Below are 20,983 nucleotides of genomic sequence, written 5' to 3'. Positions count from 1 at the left end.
AAGCACCTACTGTATAGCATAAGAAACTCCACTCAGTACTCTGTAATGACCTATACAGAAGCAGAATGTAAAAAAAAAAAAAAAGGCAGAATGTAAAACATAATATGTATTTTATGTATATATGCTATATGTATATATAGCATATACAGTTATATATGTAAAATATAACTGATTCACTTTGCTGATAGAAGAAACTAGCACAACTTTGCAAATCAACTATGTGTGCTTAGTCGCTCAGTGGGGTTCAACTCTTTGTGACCTGGTGGACTGTAGCCCGACAGACTCTTCTGTCTATGGGGTTTCTCCAGGCAAGAACAATAGAGTGGGTTGCCATGCCCTCCTCTAGGTAAATCAACTGTACCCCAATAAAAATTTAGAAATAAAGGATATATACTAATAAACAAAGATAAATAAGTAAATAAATAAATGCCAAGCAGAACAGAATGCTTGTTTCAACATGACCAGTACACTGTCTTTGTGTACATGGATTTACATGTGAAGCCAATTTATAAACAGAATAATGCTTGGTGAGGATGAGATTGGGGCAAAGAAGTTGAGATTTGAATGCTTATGATATCAGGCCCTAATCAGAGATCCTGCAGAAAATGGCACACTTGAAGCAGGTAACTGGTGGGCAGTGCAGTACCACATCACTACTGGCAGGCCAGCAGGGATGAGAGAAGGGAGTGCCTACTGCAAGTCAGAGGGAGAGAGCTGCTGTAGAAGCAGCTACAGTACAGATGCTGTGACCATAAGTCAGGACAGCCGTCATGGGATGGACCTGAAGGAAGCAATAATTCAACCTCACTCTCTTCTCTCCCTCTTATCTCCTAACTACATTCTATATTAACTAATTTTAATGCAAAGCCAGAGGACAAGGAAATACATGGATGCAGTCCATTCTGGCTAGCCTCCCAAAGCCAGAGCAGGGTAGAGGGGCCAACTGAGAATAACCGGCACATCCTGTTTAATCCAACAGAGATGCTTCTGTGACAAGGGGCAGACCGGCCACCTAAGCAGTGCTAGTACAAAGAGTTGCAGTTCTTCCTTGTTGCAAACTCACCCTCCTATCATTTGAAGATGGTACCCTCACCCCTTGTGAACAACATATTTTCTTTATTGAACATCTTTGAGTATGGACACGGCCTTCACTCTGCCTAGGATTGATCTGGCTCACTCAAGCAAGCTTTGTTTATTCTTTCTGTTTCTAGACCTGGAGCTACTTTGTCCCTAAGGCAATGTTTGTATGTATTATTCTCATCTACAATGGGTTGATATTTACAATTTAATTGCCAGCATTTCTGGAGTGCTTTGCTGTACCTACTCCTACTTTAACAAACTTGAATTGAATTCTATATGAACTTGGGATGAGAATTAATGGAAGTCATTGAGTATCAAGATATTTGAGAGAAACAAGATAGGAAATTATTTCAGTGGCCGTGGGAATGGAGAGAAGATGGTTTTAAAAACTAAGAGGGATGGCTGGACTTAAGGAATGTAAGAGGGAGAACAGAGAGTCTGGAATAAAATGAATTTTGTTTTGGACTGTAAAGCTTGAGGGACCTGAAGGACATACCAAAAAAGACCTTCACAAAAGCTGTTCTAATTCATTGTTTGGGGTCTCCATTTTTCCCAGAATTTCTGGCTAGCAGATGGTCAAATTTATGCTTTCAGCACCACTACTGAGGACAGCTCCAGTCAGGGTTCCCACGGTCAATCCTTGACAGTCAAGGTATTGGACAACTGATGGTTTTTCATGATGAAAGGAAGAGATTTTGAGTAAAGGATGAAAAGAGAGGGACAGGTGGAAGACAGAGGAATAGCAGAAGGAAGATACCTGGGAAGGAAGAAGCCATGAAGGTGATCAATTTGATGGCATATCAATATTCAAGTTGGTTCCAAGTTCTATGTTTTGTTTTGTTTTACTCATTGGGATAACTTGGTTTTGTTTGTTTGCTTTGTTTTTCCAAGCTCAGTTATTCACTGAGATTCACAGGAGATTCTCAGTCACAGAAAACCCACAAACGTGACATTTGGGGTAAGACTTCAGGCCTCCTTCATCTTTGAATAGAAGCAAAACTCTAAGGATGTACCATCAGAAACTGTTTAAACCAGTGCTTAGAAGGCAGAAACCACCAAGGATTTCCCATGGGGAGAAAGAAAACCTGACAAATGTAATACCTTCACTACATTTGCTTTTTCTTTCCTAACCTACATAGCTTACAAGCTCAAGCACAAAACAATATTTAGTTTTATAAATCTCAGTTATGTATTTTCAAGCATAATGCAAAAGTTTAGTTCTTGAGTGTAAACAATGCATTTTGAGCTTTCTCTGAGATAGCATCTGGGGCAGAGGAAACCTCTCAAAAATCTCCTTTTTCTCCATCACCCCCCAGCTCCCCACCCCCACTCCCCCAGTTCAGCTAGATAATTTGGCCTTGGGCCCAGATTGTATTCTCAGTAGGCAGGACTTTCTGGAAAAATGAGATGGTGATGTGCCAAAGAAGACTGAGGGAAGAGGCTGGCATAAAAGGGTTATGTCATTACTGATTTTAAATAATACTCTGGTCCTGGGATTTCTTATTGATTCTTTGGTTCAAAGACTGTGGTCAGCCAGAATCATGACAAAGGAGAAAGCCCCACACCCACCCTATCACTCCACCTGTTCTACTTCTCACCTGCTCTCCCAGTGTAACTCATTAGGCAGCATGATTTGCAAGCTTCTCTTCCCCTTTTGATTAGCTTGTTTTCTGCCTTTGAAGCTAAGCCCTCATTAACGAATTCTGAGATGGGAGAATAATCCTAGCCATTGCCAGCACATTTGTCCCTGGAGAGTCCTTTCCTTCCCATCATAAAGGGGTTGTTGTCAAGCCCTGGGCGTCACAATTCCAGTGTGATAAAACCTCGGAGAGTTTCTTTCTTTCTCTGGGAATCCAATTTCTCAATCACATGCATTTCAGGGCTAATTACACTGATTTATTGCACTGGGCTTTCTCTTACATTTAAAATTCAGCGGGAGGGAAGACACTCTGAAGGATCAGCATTTAATGGAAAAACAGAGAACCAATGGTGCAAAGTCAGTTTCAGGGGACGTGCTGGGCCAGGGGGAATAGTAGTTACCTTCAGCCCCAGAGAGAGATTTCTACTTTCCTATATCATCTTGAGAGTCTTAGCACTGGAGCATTTGTGGGCTCAGGTTCTATTCTAATGGTTTGAAGTGTGTGGATCATCTTTTCTTGTTGTTGCTATTGTTTAGTTGCTAAGCTGTGTCCGATTCTTTGCAATCCCATGGACTGTAGCCTGCCAGGTTCCTTTGTCCAAGGGGATTCTCCAGGCAAGAATACTAGAGTGGGTCGCCATGCCCTTCTTCAGGGGATCTTCCGAACCCAGGAATCGAACCCAGGTGTCCTGCAATGCATCTACATAATACAGGAGTGGAAAGTGGGTAGTCAAAAGATATTGAGACTGGAGTAATGAGGATGTCAGTCTCAGTATCTTTGTTATGTAGATGTATTTAGTCCTCTCTCAGTAAGAAAGACTCTTCCCTAGGAGGAGGGAGGGGAATGAAGTTTTGGTTTTAGTGGTTTGTTTTTTGTTTTTTTTTGGTGGGCTAGGGGAGAGGAAAATTGAGGAGGTGGGCTTCCCTGGTGTAAAGAATTTACTTCTGAGGAAGTAAAGAATCTTCCTGCAATGAAGAAACCAGGTTTGATCCCTGGGTTGGGAAGATCCCCTGGAGGAGGGCATAGCAACCCACTCCAGTATTCTTGCCTGGAGAATCCCCATGAACAGAGGAGCCTGCCGGGCTACAGTCCATGGGGTCACAAAGAGTCGGACATGATTGAGCGACTGACACTTTCACTTCAGTGAAGACGTGCTCCAAAATAATGTTCATGTAAAGATAATGAATAGGAGAAAAAAGACTTTGGGACGTGTGATATATTTAGATTTCTTTCTCACAGATTAAATTTCTTTTTAAAATTGTTTTTTTGTTACTAGACTCTAATTCCTGGAATGTGACATTACTCAGAGATTTAACTTCTTGTCCCATGGGTTAAAGAATTTGTACATCTGTCAGTGCCCACCAGTCAAAGAAGAATGGACACCTCTGTAATCAAAGATAAAGTTAGGTTTATTGAGTTTGCTTCAGCAAAGGAGAACACACACTGAGGACTCAAGGCCACCTTAGTAGGAGGAATTTGGGATTGCTTATCACAGCATTTGGGCATGTGCCCAGAGTTTATAAGAAGGGTCTAAGAAAGCCAAGAGCCAGCTGACAACTGGGACTGTTTTTCACCTTCTGAGGTCCTTATGGATGTTGGTACTTATGAGTGTGGATTAATTCTTGTCCTGATTCATGCACATGCCAGGCTAAGTTCATCCATCTAAACAAAAATTTTCCTTGAATTATAAACAAAAGGCCATCAGCTTTTCTTTTTTAATTTGCTATGATAGTCCTGATGGATAATGTTTTAGGTGAAGAGTTTTCTCAGTGTCCGGGAAATCACTGCAATTTATTTTGATCACTTCTCTATGTAACTATCTATCATAGAAGATTATATGGTAGGTTTTTAATATCTCTCATTGGGGTTTATATTTGGTAGAATATTTTTTCAGATGTGTATTAATTTCATCAAGATTTTCAAATGATTTTACATAAAGTTGTACAAAGTAGCCTCATGATTTTTTAAGATTCCCTGTTTTATGTTTTTTTCCCTTAACAGTTCTGATTTTGTGTGTTTGCTCCCTTTTTTTACTAATTAGTTAGCAATTAGTCTATTTTATTGATTTTTTAAAAAAAGAACCAGCTTTTCTTATTAATTTTTGCTTCCATCTGTATTAATTTCTTCTTTCTGCTTTTTCCAGCTTATTTGTTCTTTTTCTGTTTGTTTTTTTTTTAATCTTATTTTATGTATTTATTTTTGGCTGTGCTGGGTCTTTGTTGCAGTCTGTGGGCTTCTTATGGAGGTGGCTTCTCTTGGGGAGTGCAGGCTCTGGGTGCGCTGGCTTTGGTAGCTGCACCATCCAGGTTCAGTAGTTACAGCTCACAGGTTCTAAAGTACGGGCTCTGAAGCTGTGGTGCATGGGCTTAGCTGCTTGGCAGCATATGGAATCTTCCCAGACCAGGGATCGAAACTGTGTTCCCTGCATTGGCAGATAGGCTCCCATCCACTGTGCCACCAGGGAAGTCCCTTTTACTAGTTTTTAACTTTGTTTTTTAAATTCACTTATTTTTCACTTTTTATTGGTATAGTTGTACACTTTTTCTTCTATTTATTGCTTATCATTGTTTATAGGAAGTTCTACAATTTCATTCAGAGTTTTTTATTTGACCCAAGAGTTTGTTTAATGATGGGTTTTTAAATTTCCATTCAGGTAGTCTGATTTTGTAATTAATTTATAGCATTTTTAGCAGAATACAATACTTTAGAATTTATTGAAGTTTTCCTTCTAGCTTAAGATATGATCAATCTTCACAGTGGAAAAGGTGTATTTTCCATTATTGGGATTAAGAGTTAGATATATATAAGTTCTACATGATTATTACACTGAATGAGTTTTCTGTATTCTAATTGATTTTTTTCCCTCATATGATCTGTTTGGAATTGAGCAAGGTATATTAGAATTTTGTACTATTAGTGTTTTATTTTTTTTTCTTTTTCCTTGTGTGTGTGCGTGTGTGTGTATGTGTGTGTGTATGATAGTCACTCAGTTGTGTCCAACTCTTTGTGACCCCATGGACTGTAGCCTATCAGGCCTCTATGTTCATGGAATTCTCCACACGAGAATATTGGAGGGGTGGTCCCAAGATGGCAGAGGAATAGGAAGGGGAGATCACTTTCTTCCCCACAAATTCATCAAAAGATCATTTGAACAACTTCCACAAAACAACTTCTGAACACTGGCAGAGGACACCAGACATCCAGAAAGGCAGCCCGATCTCTTTGAAAGGAGGTAGGACAAAATATAAAAGACGAAAACAGAGACACAGGATTTAGGGAAGGAGACCTGTCCTGGGGAGGGAGTCGTGAAGGAGGAGAAGTTTCCACACAATAGGAAACCCTCTCACAGGCATGTCAGTGGGAAGCTTTGGAATCTCAGAGGGCAACATAACAACAACAAAAAACACCCAGAATATGCACCTAACTGCAACCAACTGCAACCCCTCTGCCAGCAGTAAGTGGGGGCTGGGCAAGCAGGCTTGGGCTGCATTCGGTCCTAAGGGTAGGGGCTGGCTTGAATGCCCTGAGGACAATCTGAGGGCGCTAATGTGACATAGCAATCCAAAGGGTGGGCTCACCAGAGAGACCAAAAAAAAAGGACCTTTCCCACCAAAGGCTCTAAAGCTGCATGGTGACCCCTGGCACGCTCACAGAACAAAGGATTGTGCCCTAGTGAATACCAAAGGACAGAAAACTGGCTGCCTTTTAGGGCCCTCTCTCCTCAGAGGCAGAGAGGCAGGTAGGTGTGTGACAGTCAGAGCCAGAAGGCAAAGGGCCACTGCAATCTCGGCCCCAGAGACCGAATACTCCACCAAAGTGTGAGCAGGTTGAAGTTGTTAACCACGTCTTCCTGGGATCCTGAATAGTTAACATCTGCCAGGAGTGTCAAAGTCTGAGATCAGCTCCCCAGAGGAGACACACGGCACACCCAGGACGGTGCCCTTGCGGTGCGCCCGGGAGACTGAGTGGCTGGGACCAGGGAGGTGCATAAGATGCAAGGCCCACCTGGGACAGTGTGCTTACCAAGCACCCAGTCGCCTGAGTGGCTTGGACCTGGGGAAGGCACAAAATGCAGAGCCCATCTGGGTCTGTGACCTTGCAGAACACCCGAGAACCTGAGTGACTTCGACCTGGGAAGTGCATGAAACGCAGGGTCCACGGGGGACAGAGCTCTAGCAGACCGCCCTGGACCCTGAGCAATGTGGACCCAGGCAGTACACGCCGCCCTGGGCTGCGGCAAACCAGTGTGGTGCATCCACCGCGAGCACTCCCCACTTACGCCAGCGGTATTTGTTTGCAGTGTCCCTTCCTCTCCACAGCACAGCTGAATAAGTGAGCCTGAATAAGTGGCCACCTTGGCCCCCTCGTGTCACACTGAAGAGACTAGCAAACAGAGGAAGCCAAAATAAACAAAGAAGGGGGAACTGCCCTGGAAATGAGAGCTGCAACAGATTAAAACCTTTTTTTACTGCATTCATTGCAACACTGTTTACAATAGCCAAGTCATGGAAGCAACCTAAATGTCCATTGACAGACAGATGAATGGATAAAGAATATACACATACGTGCAATATACATATATACAATGGAATATTACTCTGCCATTAATAAGAATGAAATAATGCTATTTGCAGCAACATGGATGGTCCTGGAGATTATCATATTAAGTGAATTCAGATAGAGAAAGACAAATATCATATGATATCACTTACATGTGGAATCTAAAAATGATACAGATGAACTTATTCACAAAGCAGAAATAGACTCACCAACTGAGAGAAAAGACTTACAGTTACCATGGGGGGAAGGGCTGAGGAGAGGGATAGATTGGGATTTTAGGATGACATGTATACACTGCTATATTTAAAAGTTAACCAAGAAATGTCTTGGGAGGGAAAAAAAGACAATCAACAAGGGCTTACTGTCTAGTACAGGAAACTGGTTGATATTCTGTAATAACTTAAATGGGAAAAGATTTTGAAAAACAATAGACAATGTGTATATGTATAACTGAATCACTTTGCAGCACATCTGAAACTAACACAAAATTGTCAATCAATTATACTTAAATATAAAATAGAAATCTTTAAAAAATCTAAAAGTGAAAGTGTCTTGGGTTTTAATTATTATCATATAACAAAATTGAGACCTGTATGGTCTTTTAATTTGTGTATGCCTAATACATCTTTGTTGATGTTTTTATTTTTAACCTCTTGAGTCTTTTGGGTTTTGGTTTGTCTTATATTCCAATCCCAAAGAATGCTCAAACTACTGCACAACTGCACCGATCTCACATGCTAGCAAAGTAATGCTCAAGATTCTCCAAGCCAGGCTACAGCAATACATGAACAGTGAACTTCCAGATGTTCCAGCTGGTTTTAGAAAAGGCAGAGGAACCAGAGATCAAATTGCCAACATCCGCTGGATCATCGAAAAAGCAAGAGAATTCCAGAAAAACATCTATTTCTGCTTTATTGACTATGCCAAAGCCTTTGACTGTGTGGATCACAATAAACTGTGGAAAATTCTGAAAGAGATGGCAATACCAGACCACCTGACCTGCCTCTTGAGAAACCTGTATGCAGGTCAGGAAGCAACAGTTAGAACTAGACATGGAACAACAGACTGGTTCCAAATAGAAAAAGGAGTACGTCAAGGCTATATATTGTCACCCTGCTTATTTAACTTATATGCAGAGTACATCATAAGAAACGCTGGGCTGGAAGAAGCACAAGCTGGAATCAAGATTGCTGGGAGAAATATCAATAACCTCAGATATGCAGATGACACCACCCTTGTGGCAGAAAGTGAAGTGGAACTAAAAAGCCTCTTGATGAAAGTGAAAGAGGAGAGTGAAAAAGTTGGCTTAAAACTCAACATTCAGAAAACTAAGACATGGCATCTGGTCCCATCACTTCATGGCAAGTAAATGGGGAAACAGTGGCTGACTTTATTTTTTGGGGCTCCAAAATTACTGCAGATGGTGATTGCAGCCATGAAATTAAAAGATGCTTACTCCTTGGAAAGAAAGTTATGACCAACCTAGATAGTATATTCAAAAGCAGAGATATTACTTTGCCAACAAATGTCCATCTAGTCAAGGCTATGGTTTTTCCTGTGGTCATGTATGGATGTGAGAGCTGGACTGTGAAGAAAGCTGAGCACCAAAGAATTGATGCTTTTGAACTGTGGTGTTGGAGAAGACTCTTGAGAGTCCCTTGGACTGCAAGGAGATCCAACCAGTTCATCCTAAAGGAGATCAGCCCTGGGTGTTCACTGGAAGGACTGATGTTGAAGCTGAAACTCCAATACTTTGGCCACCTGATGCAAAGAGTTGACTCATTGGAAAAGACTCTGATGCTGGGAGGGATTGGGGGCAGGAGGAGAAGGGGACAACGGAGGATGAGATGGTTGGATGGCATCACCGACTCAGTGGACATGAGTTTGGGTGAACTCTGGGAGTTGGTGATGGACAGGGAGGACTGGCGTGCTGCAATTCATGCGGTTGCAAAGAGACACAACTGAGCAACTGAACTGAACTGAACTGAACTGATACAAAACATGTTAACTTGCTTTGTATTCAATCTGAAAATCTTTTTTTATTATATTCATCAAATGATCAAAATGGTATGTAAGATCTCACTCCTTACATGTCATTTTGTTATATATATTTAAATATTTACATCTTTAAATATAGTCTTTATCTGTAAGGTTACAGTCTTTATCTTCTTTGTAATCTTGTCTTTCTTATATGCCTTCATTGCTTGTAAGAGTTATCCTATTCCATATTCTCCATTGTATTCAGTTCAGTTCAGTCATTCAGTCATGTCTGACTCTTTGCGGCCTTATGGACTACAGCACAGCAGGCCTCCCTGTCCATTACCAACTCCCAGAGTTGACTCAAACCCATGTCCATTGAGTCAGTGATGCCATCCAACCATCTCATCCTCTGTCGTCCCCTTCTGCTCCTGCCCTCAATCTTTCCCAGCATCAGGGTATTTTCCAATGAGTCAGCTCTTCACCTCAGGTGGCCAAAGTATTGGAGTTTCAGCTTCAACATCAGTCCTTCCAATGAACACCCAGGACTCATCTCCTTTAGGATGGACCCTTAGATCTCCTTTCAGGCCAAATGACTCTCAAGAGTCTTCTCCAACACCACAGTTCAAAAGCATCAATTCTTTGGCACTTAGCTTTCTTTATAGTCCAACTCTCACATCCATACATGACTACTGGAAAAATAGCTTTGACTAGACACACCTTTGTTGGAAAAGTAATGTCTCTGTTTTTTAATATGCTGTCTAGGCAAGCGTCTTTTAATTTCATGGCTGCAGTCAACATCTGTAGTGATTTTGGATCCCCCAAAAATAAAGTCTGACACTGTTTTCACTGTTTCCCCATCTATTTGCCATGAAGTGATAGGACCAGATGCCATGATCTTAGTTTTCTGAACACTGAGTTTTAAGCCAACTTTTTAACTCTCCTCTTTCACTTTCATCAAGAGGCGCTTTAGTTCTTTGCTTTCTGCCACAAGGGTGGTGTCATCTGCATATCTGAGGTTATTGATATTTCTCCTAGAAATCTTGATTCCAGCTTATGCTTCCTCCAGCCCAGTGTTTCTCATTATTTACTCTGAATATAAGTAAAATAAGCAGGGTGACAATTTACAGCCTTGACATAGTCCTTTTCCTATTTGGAACCAATCTGTTGTTCCATGTCCAGTTCTAACTGTTGCTTCCTGACCTGCATACAGATTTCTCAGGAGGCAGGTCAAGTGGTCTGGTAGTCCCATCTCTTTAAGAATTTTCCACAGTTTGTCATAATCCACACAGTCAAAGGCTTTGGCAATGTCAATAAAGCAGAAATAGATGTTTTCCTGGAACTCTCTTGCTTTTTCAATGATCCAACAGATGTTGGCAATTTGATCTCTGGTTCCTCTGCCTTTTCTAAATACAGCTTGAACATCTGGAAGTTCACAGTTCATGTACTGTGAAAGCCTGGCTTAGAGAATTTTGAGCATTACTTTGCTAGTGTGTGAAATGAGTTCAATTGTGTGGTAGTTTGAGCATTCTTTGGCATTGCCTTTCTTTGGGATTGGAATGAAAACTGACTTTTTCCAGTCCTGTGGCCACTGCTGAGTTTTCCAAATTTGCTGGCATATTGAGTGCAGCACTTTCACAGCATCATCTTTTAGGATTTGAAATATCTCAACTGGAATTCCATCACCTCCACTAGCTTTGTTTGTAGTGATGCTTCCTAAGGCCCGCTTGACTCTGCATTCCAGGATGTCTGGCTCGAGGTGAGTGATCACACCATCATAGTTATCTAGGTCGTGAAGATCTTTTTTGTGTAGTTCTTCTGTGTATTCTTGCCACCTTTTCTTAATATTTTCTGCTTCTGTTAGAAGCATTAGACAAAAAAGATGCCATTACTGTCCTTTATTGTGCCCATCTTTGCATGAAATGTTCCCTTGGTATCGCTAATTTTTTTGAAGAGATCGCTAATCTTTCCCAATTTTGAACCAGCCTGTTTTTCCATGTCCAGTTCTAACTGTTGCCTTTCGACCTGCATACAAATTTCTCAGGAGGCAGGTTAGGTGCTCTAGTATTCCTATCTTTCTTTTTCTTTTTTTAATTAAATTATTTATTTTAATTGGAGGCTAATTACTTTACAATATTGTAGTGGTTTTTGCCATATATTGACATGAATCAACCATGGGTGTGCGTGTATCCCCCATCCTGAACCCCCCTCCTACCCTCCTCCCCATCCTATCTATCAGGGTCATCCCAGTACACCGGCCCTGAGCACCCTGTCTCATGCATCAAACCTGGACTGGCGATCTATTTTACATACGGTAATATACATGTTTCAATGCTATTCTCTCAAATTATCCCACCCTTGCCTTCTCCCAGAGTCCAAAAGTCTGTTCCTTACATCTTTGTCTCTTTTGTTATCTTGCATATAGGGTCATTGCTACCATCTTTCTAAATTCCATATACATGCATTAATATACTGTATTGGTGTTTTGCTTTCTGACTTACTTCACTCTGTATAATAGGCTCCAGTTTCATCCACCTCACTAGAACTGATTCAAATGCACTCTTTTTAATAGCTGAGTAATATTCCAGTTTGTATATATACCACATCTTTATTATCCATTCATCTGCCAATGGACATCTAGGTTGCTTCCATGTCCTAGCTATTATAAACATGCTGTGATGAACATTGGGGTACACGTATCTCTCAGTTCTGGTTTCTTTGGTGTGTATGCCCAGGAGTGGGATTGCTGGATCATATGGCAGTTCTATTTCATTTTTTAAGGAATCTCCACACTGTTCTCCATAGTGGCTGTACTAGTTTGCAATCCCACCAACAGTGTAAGAGGGTTTCCTTTTCTCTGCACCCTCTCCAGTATTTATTGATTGTAGACTTTTAGATAGCAGCCATTCTGACTAGCATGAGATGGTACCTCATTGTGCTTTTGATTTGTATTTCTCTGATAATGAGTGATGTTGAACATCTTTTCATGTGTTTGTTAGCCATCTGTATGTCTTCTTTGGAGAAATGTCTGTTTAGCTCTTTGGCCCATTTTTTGATTGGGTTGTTTATTTTTCTGGAATTGAGCTGCATGAACTGCTTGTATATTTTTGAGTTTAATTCTTTGTCAGTTGCTTTGTTTGCTATTTTTTTTTCTCCCATTCTGAAGGTTCTCTTTTCACCTTGCTTATAGTTTCCTTCATTGTGCAAAAGCTTTTAAGTTTAATTAGATCCTATTTGTTTATTTTTGTTTTTATTTCCATTACTCTGGGAGGTGGGTCATAGAGGATCCTGCTGTGATTTATGTCGGAGAGTGTTTTGCCTATGTTTTCCTCTAGGAGTTTTATACTTTCTGGTCTTACATTTAGATCTTTAATCCCTTTTGAGTTTATTTTTGTATATGGTGTTAGAAAGTGTTCTAGTTTCATTCTTTTACAAGTAGTTGACCAGTTTTCCCAGCACCACTTATTAAAGAGATTGTCTTTTTTCCATTGAATATTCTTGCCTCTTTTGTCAAAGATAAGGTGTCCACAGGTGCATGAGTTTATCTCTGGACTTTCTATTTTGTTCCATTGATCTATATTTCTTTGTGCCAGTACCATACTGTCTTGATGACTGTAGCTTTGTAGTAGAGCCTGAAGTCATGCAGGTTGATTCCTCCAGTTCCATTCTTATTTCTCAAGATTGCTGTGACTATTCTAGGTTTTTTTTGTATTTCCATACAAATTGTGAAATTATTTGTTCTAGTTCTCTGAAAAATACTGTTGGTAGCTTGGTAGGGATTGCATTGAATCTATAGATTGCTTTGGGTAGTATACTCATTTTCACTCTATTGATTCTTCCGATCCATGAACATGATATATTCTTCATCTATTTGTGTCATCTTTGATTTCTTTCATCAGAGTCTTAATGTTTTCTGTATATAGGTCTTTTGTTTCTTTAGGTATATTTATTCTTAGGTATTTTATTCTTTTCATTGCAATGGTGAATGGAATTTTTTTCTTAATTTCTCTTTCTGTTTTTTCATTGTTAGTGTATAGGAATGCAAGGAATTTCTGTGTCTTAATTTTATATCCTACAACTTTACTATACTCACTGATTAACTCTAGTAATTTTCTGGTACTGTCTTTAGGGTTTTCCGTATAGAGGATCATGTCATCTGCAAACAGTGAGAGTTTTGATTCTTCTTTTCCAATCTGAATTCTCTTTATTTCTTTTTCTTCTCTGATAGCTGTGGCTAAAACTTCCAAAACTATGTTGAGTAGTAGTGGTGAGAGTGGGCACCCTTGTCTTGTTTCTGACTTTAGAGCAAATTCTTTCAGTTTTTCACTATTGAGGATAATGGTTCCTGTGGGTTTATCATATATGGCTTTTATTATGTTGAGGCATATTCCTTCTATGCCTGCTTTCTGGAGAGTTTTTATCATAAATCGGTGTTGGAGTTTGTCAAAGGCTTTCTCTGCATCTATTGAGATAATCATATGGTTTTTATCTTTCAATTTGTTAATAGGGTGTATCACATTGATTGATTCGTAAATATTGAAGAATCCTTTCATCACTGGGATAAAGCCCACTTGGTCATGAGGTACGATCTTTTTAATACGTTGTTGGATTCTGTTTGCTAGAATTTTTTAGGATTTTTGCATCTATGTTCATCAGTGATATTGGCCTGTAGTTTTCTTTTTTTGTGGCATCTTGTCTTGTTTTGGTATTAGGGTGGTGGTGGCCTCATAGCATGAGTTTGGAAGTTTACCTTCCTATGCAATTTTCTGAAAGAGTTTGAGTAGGATAGGTGTTAGCTCTTCTCTAAATTTTTGGTAGAATTTAGCTGTGAAGCCATCTGGTCCTGGGCTTTTGTTTGTTGGAAGATTTTTGATTACAGTTTCAATTTCCGTGCTTGTGATGGGCCTGTTGGGATTTTCTATTTCTTCCTGGTTCAGTTTTGGAAGGTTTTACTTTTCTAAGAATTCATCCATTTCTTCCAAGTTGTCCATTTTATTAGCATATAGTAGCTGATAGTAGTCTCTTATGATCCTTTGTATTTCTGTGTTGTCTGTTGTGATCGCTCCATTTTCACTTCTAATTTTGTTGATTTGATTCTTCTCCCTTTTTTTCTTGATGAGTCTGGCTAATGATTTGTCTATTTTATTTATCTTCTTACAGAGCCAGCTCTTAGTTTTGTTGATTTTTGCTACAGTCTCCTTTGTTTCTTTTTATTTCAGCCCTAATTTTTATGATTTATTTCCTTCTGTTAACTCATGGGAAATAGATGGGGAAACAGTGTCAGATTTTATCTTTTGGGGCTCCAAAATCACTGCAGATGTTGACTGCAGCCATGAAATTAAAAGACGCTTACTCCTTGGAAGGAAAGTTATGACCAACCTAGACAGCATATTCAAAAGCAGAGACATTACTTTGCCAACAAAGGTCCGATTAGTCAAGGCTATGGTTTTTCCAGTGGTCATGTATGGATGCGAGAGTTGGACTGTGAAGAAGGCTGAGTGCCAAAGAATTGATGCTTTTGAACTGTGGTATTGGAGAAGACTCTTGAGAGTCCCTTGGACTGCAAGGAGATCCAACCAGTCCATTCTGAAGGAGATCAGCCCTGGGATTTCTTTGGAAGGAATGATGCTAAAGCTGAAACTCCAGTACTTTGGCCACCTCATGTGAAGAGTTGACTCACTAGAAAAGACTCTGATGCTGGGAGGTATTGGGGGCAGGAGGAAAAGGGGACGACAGAGGATGAAATGGCTGGATGACATCACAGACTCAATGGGCATGAGTCTGAGTGAACTCTGGGAGTTGGTGATGGACAGGGAGGCCTGGTGTGCTGTGATTCATGGGGTCGCAAAGAGTCGGACACGACTGAGTGGCTGAACCGAACTGAACTGAAGTTAGGTGTAAAGTTAGGTTATTTATTTGATTTTTCTCTTGTTTCTTGAAGTAAGTTTGTACTGCTATGAATCTCCCCCTTAGCACTGCGTTTACAGTGTCCCATAGATTTTGGGTTGTCGTGTTTTCATTTTCATTCATTTCTATGCATATTTTGATTTCTTTTTTTATTTCTTCTGTGATTTGTTGGTTATTCAGAAGCGTGTTGTTTAGCCTCCATATGTTTGTATTTTTAATAGTTTTTTTCCTGTCAGTTCAGTTCAGTCACTACATCGTGTCCGACTCTTCGCGACCCCATGAATCACAGCACACCAGGCCTCCCTGTCCATCACCAACTCCCGGAGTTCAGAACTCAGACTCACGTCCATCAAATCAGTGATGCCATCCAACCATCTCATCCTCTGTCATCCCCTTCTCCTCCTGCCCCCAATACCTCCCAGCATCAGAGTCTTTTCCAATGAGTCAATTCTTCATATGAGGTGGCCAAAGTACTGGAGTTTCAGCTTCAGCATCATTCCCTCCAAAGAAATCCCAGGGCTAATCTCCTTCAGAATGGACTGGTTGGATCTCCTTGCAGTCCAAGGGACTCTCAAGAGTCTTCTCCAACACCACAGTTCAAAAGCATCAATTCTTCAGTGCTCAGCCTTCTTCACAGTCCCTAATCTTACTGCATTGTGATCAGAAAAGATGCTTGAAATGATTTCAGTTTTTTTTGAATTACAAGTCTAGATTTATGGCCCAGGATGTGATCTATCCTGGAGAAGGTTCCATGTGCATTTGAGAAAAATGTGAAATTCATTGTTTTGGGGTGAAATGTCCTATAGATATCAATTAGGTCTAACTGGTCCATTGCATCATTTAAAGTTTGTGTTTCCTTGCTAATTTTCTGTTTAGTTGATCTATCCATAGGTGTGAGTGGGGTAATAAAGTCTCCCACTATTATTGTGTTACTGTGAATTTCCCCTTTCATACTTGTTAGCATTTGCCTTACATATTTCATGCTCCTATGTTGGATGCATATATATTTATAATTGTTATATCTTCTTCTTGGATTAATCCTTTGATCATTATGTAGTGTCCTTCTTTGCCTCTTTTCATGGCCTGTATTTCAAGGTCTATTTTATCTGATATGAGTAATACTACTCCTGCTTTCTTTTGGTCTCCATTTGCATGAAATATCTTTTTTCAGCCCTTCACTTTCAGTCTGTACATGTCCCTTGTTTTGAGGTGGGCCTCTTGTAGACAGCATATATAAGGGTCTTGTTTTTATATCCATTCAGCCAGTCTTTGCCTTTTGGTTGGGACATTCAACTCATTTACATTTAAGGTAATTATTGATAAGTATGCTCCCGTTGCCATTTACTTTGTTGTTTTGGGTTAGAGTTTATAAACCTTTTCTGTGTTTCCTGTCTAAAGAAGATCCTTTAGCATTTAATGGAGAGCTGGTTTGGTGGTGCTGAATTCTCTCAGCTTTTCGTGCTGCAATTCATGGGGTCGCAAAGAGTTGGACACGACTGAGCGACTGAACTGAACTGAACTGAAAGCTCTTGATTTCTCCTTCATATTTGAATGAGATCCTTTCTGGGTATAATAATCTGGGTTGTAGGTTTTTCTGATTCATCACTTTAAGTATGTCCTGCCATTCCCTTCTGGCCTGAAGAGTTTCCATTGAAAGATCAGCTGTTATCCTTACGGGGATCCCCTTGTGTGTTATTTGTTGCTTTTCCCTTGCTGCTTTTAATATTTGCTCTTTGTGTTTGATCTTCATTAATTTGATTAATATGTATCTTGGGGTGTTTCACCTTGGGTTTTTCCTGTTTGGGACTCTCTGGGTTTCTTGGACTTGAGTGGCTATTTCCTTCTCCATTTTAGGGAAGTTTTCAACTATTATCTCCGCAAGTATTTTCTCATGGCCTTTCTTATTGTCTTCTTCTTCTGAGACTCCTATGATTCAAATGTTGAGGCATTTAACATTGTTCCAAAGGTCTCTGAAGTTGTCCTCATTTCTTTTCATTCTTTTTTCTTTTTTCCTCTCTGCTTCATTTATTTCCACTATTCTATCTTCCACTTCAGTTATCCTATCTTCTGCCTCAGTTATTCTATTGTTGTTTCCATCCAGAGTGGTTTTGATCTCAGTTATTGCATTATTCATTATTGATTGACTCTTTTTTATTTCTTCTAGGTCCTTGTTAAACATTTCTTGCAATCCTTGTCTCTAGTCTATTTATCTGTAGCTCCATTTTGTTTTCAAGATTTTGGATCATCTTTACTATCATTATTCTGAATTCTTTTTCAGACAGACTCCCTATCTCCTCCTCTTTTGTTTGGTTTGGTAGACATTTATCATGTTCCTTTACCTGATGAATAGTTCTCTGCCTTTTCATTTTGTTTAGATTGCTGTGTTTGGGGTGGACTTTCTGTGTATTGTAAGTTTGTGGTCCCTTTTTATTGTGGGGGTTGCTCCCTGTGCATGGTGTTGGATGAGTGGCTTGTCAAGGTTTCCTGGTTAGGGAAACTTGTGTCAGTGTTCTGGTGGGTGGAGCTGGATCTCTTCTCTCTGGAGTGCAATGAAGTGTCCAGTAGTGAGTTTTGAGGTGTCTGTGGGTTTGGTGTGACTTTGGGGAGCCTGTATTTTAATGCTCAGGGCTATGTTCCTGAGTTGTTGGAGAATTAGCGTGGTATGTCTTGCTCTGGAACTTGTTGACTCTTGAGTGGAGCTTGGTTTCAGGGTAGGTATGGAGGTTTTTGGATGAGCTCTTGTCAATTAATGTTCCCTGGATTCAGGAGTTTTCTGGTGTTCTCAAGTTTTGGATTTAAGCTTCCTGCCTCTGGCTTTCAGTCTTATTCTTACAGTAGCCTCAAGACTTCTCCATCCATACAGCACAGATGATAAAACACCTAGGTTAATGGTAAAAAGATTCTCCACAGTGAGGGACACCCAGAGAGGTTCACAGAGTTACATGGAGAAGAGAAGAGGGAGGGGGAGATAGAGGTGGCCAGGAGGAGAAGAGAGGGAATCAAAAGGCGAGAGAGCAATCTACCCAGTAATCAGTTCCCTATGTGCTGTCCACAGTCTGGAACACCCAGAGAGGCTCATGGAGTTACATAGAGAAGAGAAGAGGGAAGAGGGAGATAGAGGTGACCAGGAGGAGAAGAGGGGGAGTCAAAAGGGGAGAGACCAATCTAGCCAGTAATCAGTTCCCTAAGTGTTCTCCATAGCCTGGAACACCCAGAGAGAGTCACAGAGTTAAGCAGAGAAGAGAAGGGGAAGGGAGGAGATAGAGGTGACGTGGGGGAGAAAGGGGAGAGTCAAAAGGGGAGAGAGCAAACAAGCCAGTAATCACACCCCTAAGTAAAAATGGGTTCTGAAGAGTAGATTCTTAAAGGTACAAAATTGATAACAAATACCAAAAAGCAAAGATTAAAATTTTAGAGTAGAGGTTAGACTCTCAAAAATACAATATTAAAAACACAAAACAATATCAATCACAAAAATTATAAAATATATATATATGAAATTTGCTTTAAAAATAAGGTCTTTTTTGCAAGGTAATAGTAGGTTATAAAAATGAAAATTAAAGGAGTAATAAATAACATAAAAATTAAAAATTTTTTTTAATTAAAAACTGATAATAGTAGTAATATATCTAGGAATTTCTCTGGAGCCATTGAGAGCAATGTGGGGTCAGTTCAGTTTCAGATAGTTCCTTGTTTCAGCTTATACTTCTCAAGGTCTATAGGCCCCTTCCAATGCTTAGTCAATGTTAACTACAGGGTTTTAATCTGTTGCATCTGTCACTTTCAGAGTGGTTCCCTCTTCTTTGTTTATTTTGTCTTCCACTGTTTGCAAGTCTCTTCAGTGTCTAATTTCTGCCCTGACACAAGGGGGCGAAGGTGGTTACTTATTTAGGCTCACTTGTTCAGTTGTGCTATGGGGAGGGAGGAACACTGCAAATAAACATCACTGGCATGTGTGGGGAGTGCTCGCAGTGTATGGACCACACTGGGTTTGTCCTAGCTTACGGCATGTGTGCTTTCCCAGTCTACACTGGTCAGGCTCCAGGTTGCTCTGCAGGGGAACTGTCCAAAGTGGGCCCTGGGTTTCGTGTATTTCCCAGGTCTAAGATGCTCAGGTTCTGGCTCTCAGGTACTCCACAAAGGCACAGACTCAGTTGGGCATGCGTTTTGTGCCCTTCCCAGGTCCTAGGAGCTCAGGCGACCAGGTGTTTTGTGAGCACACTGTCCCAGGCTGTGCGTCTTAATCACCTCCCCAGTCCCAGCTGCTCAGTTTCCTGGATGTGCTGCAAGAGTCTCAGGTGTGCCATGTGTCTCCTTTGGGGAGCTGATCTCTGGCTGTGACCCTCCTGGCAGATGTCAACCACCCAGGATCCAAGGAAGACTTGGTTAGCAACTGGGAGCCTGCTCACAGTTTGGTGGAGGATGCCACCTCTGGGGCTGAGATTGCCCCTTGCCTTCCAGCTCTGGCTTTCATCTGCCTGCCTCTTTGCCTCTGGCAGAGGGGTGGGCCGGTCCACAGCCAGCTAGGTCTCCTTTGGTATTTGCTCAATCCTTTGTTCTGTGAGCAGGCCAGGCTGTGCCTTAGGTTAGAGCTTTTCACCAGAAAGTTCTCTCTCTCTTTTTTTTCTCTCTCCCTGGCTATCCCACAGTTTGCATTTCTATCTCACGTTAGCTCCCTCAGATTGTCCTCAGGGCATTCAGGCCCATCTTTGCCCTAAGCATGCAACCTGCACCTCCCTGTTCAGCCCCCGCTCACAGGTGGTGGATGCAAGCATCTGGGCTAATTCTCCACAGGGACTTGTGGTTATGTGTGTATTCTGAGGGCTTTTTTCCCCCTCCTGGTTATGTTGCCCTCTGAGATTTCAAAACTCCCCACAGACCTGCCAGTGAGAGGGTTTCCTGGTGTTTGGAAACTTCTCCTCTTCCATGACTCTCTCCCCAGGATGGGTCTCCATCCCTAACTCTTTTGTCTCTCTTTTTGTCTTATATATTTTTTTCCTACTTCCTTTTGAAGAGAATGGGCTTCCTTTCTGGGTGCCTGGTGTCCTCCGCCAGCGTTCAGAAGTTGTTTTGTGGAAGTGGTTCAGCATTCAAATGATCTTTTGATTAATTTGTAGGGGAGAAAGTGGTCTCCCCATCCTATTCCTCTGCCATCTTAGGACTGCCCTTGGTATTCCCATCTCTTTAAGAATTGTCCACAGTTTGTTGTGATCCACACAGTCAAAGGCTTTGGCATAGTCAATAAAGCAGAAGTAGATGTTTTTCTGGAACTCTCTTGCTTTTTTGATGAAAGCTTATGAAATAATTTTTAAAATATCTAAATTTTAGATAGCTGTGTTTTGTTCCTTCTCAAAATTTCCTTTTGTTATATCACTTACTTTCTGAATTTTCTAACTTTTTTCAAGGTTGTTGTTTTTTTTTTTTTAATGTGGACCATTTTTAAAGTCTTTATTGAATTTGCTATAATATTTGCTTCTATTTTATGTGGGGTTTTTTGGCCACGAAGCATGTGGGATCTTAGTTCCTCGACCAGGAACCCCCTTGCATTGGAAGGTAAAGTCTTAAACACTGGAATACCAGGAAAGTCCCAATCTTTCTAACTTTGATTTATGCTTTTATTGTTTTTATCCATTCATTAACTTCTTCTAGCTTGTTTAAAATGCAAGGGTTATAGTCTTTATCTTCTTTATGAGCATGTCTTTCTTGTATGCCTTCATTGCTTGTAAAAGAATTATTCTGCTCCATATTCTCTTTTCTTTGCAGTAACTTTGCATAGGAGTCAAATTCAATCTATTTCTTAATCACCCTTAATCAAGGAT

Source organism: Bos taurus, chromosome 13, assembly GCF_002263795.3.
Source record: "Bos taurus isolate L1 Dominette 01449 registration number 42190680 breed Hereford chromosome 13, ARS-UCD2.0, whole genome shotgun sequence".
Classification (NCBI taxonomy): Eukaryota; Metazoa; Chordata; class Mammalia; order Artiodactyla; family Bovidae; genus Bos; species Bos taurus.
The sequence above is the reverse complement of the archived record's forward strand: the minus strand, read 5'-3'. Positions refer to the sequence as shown.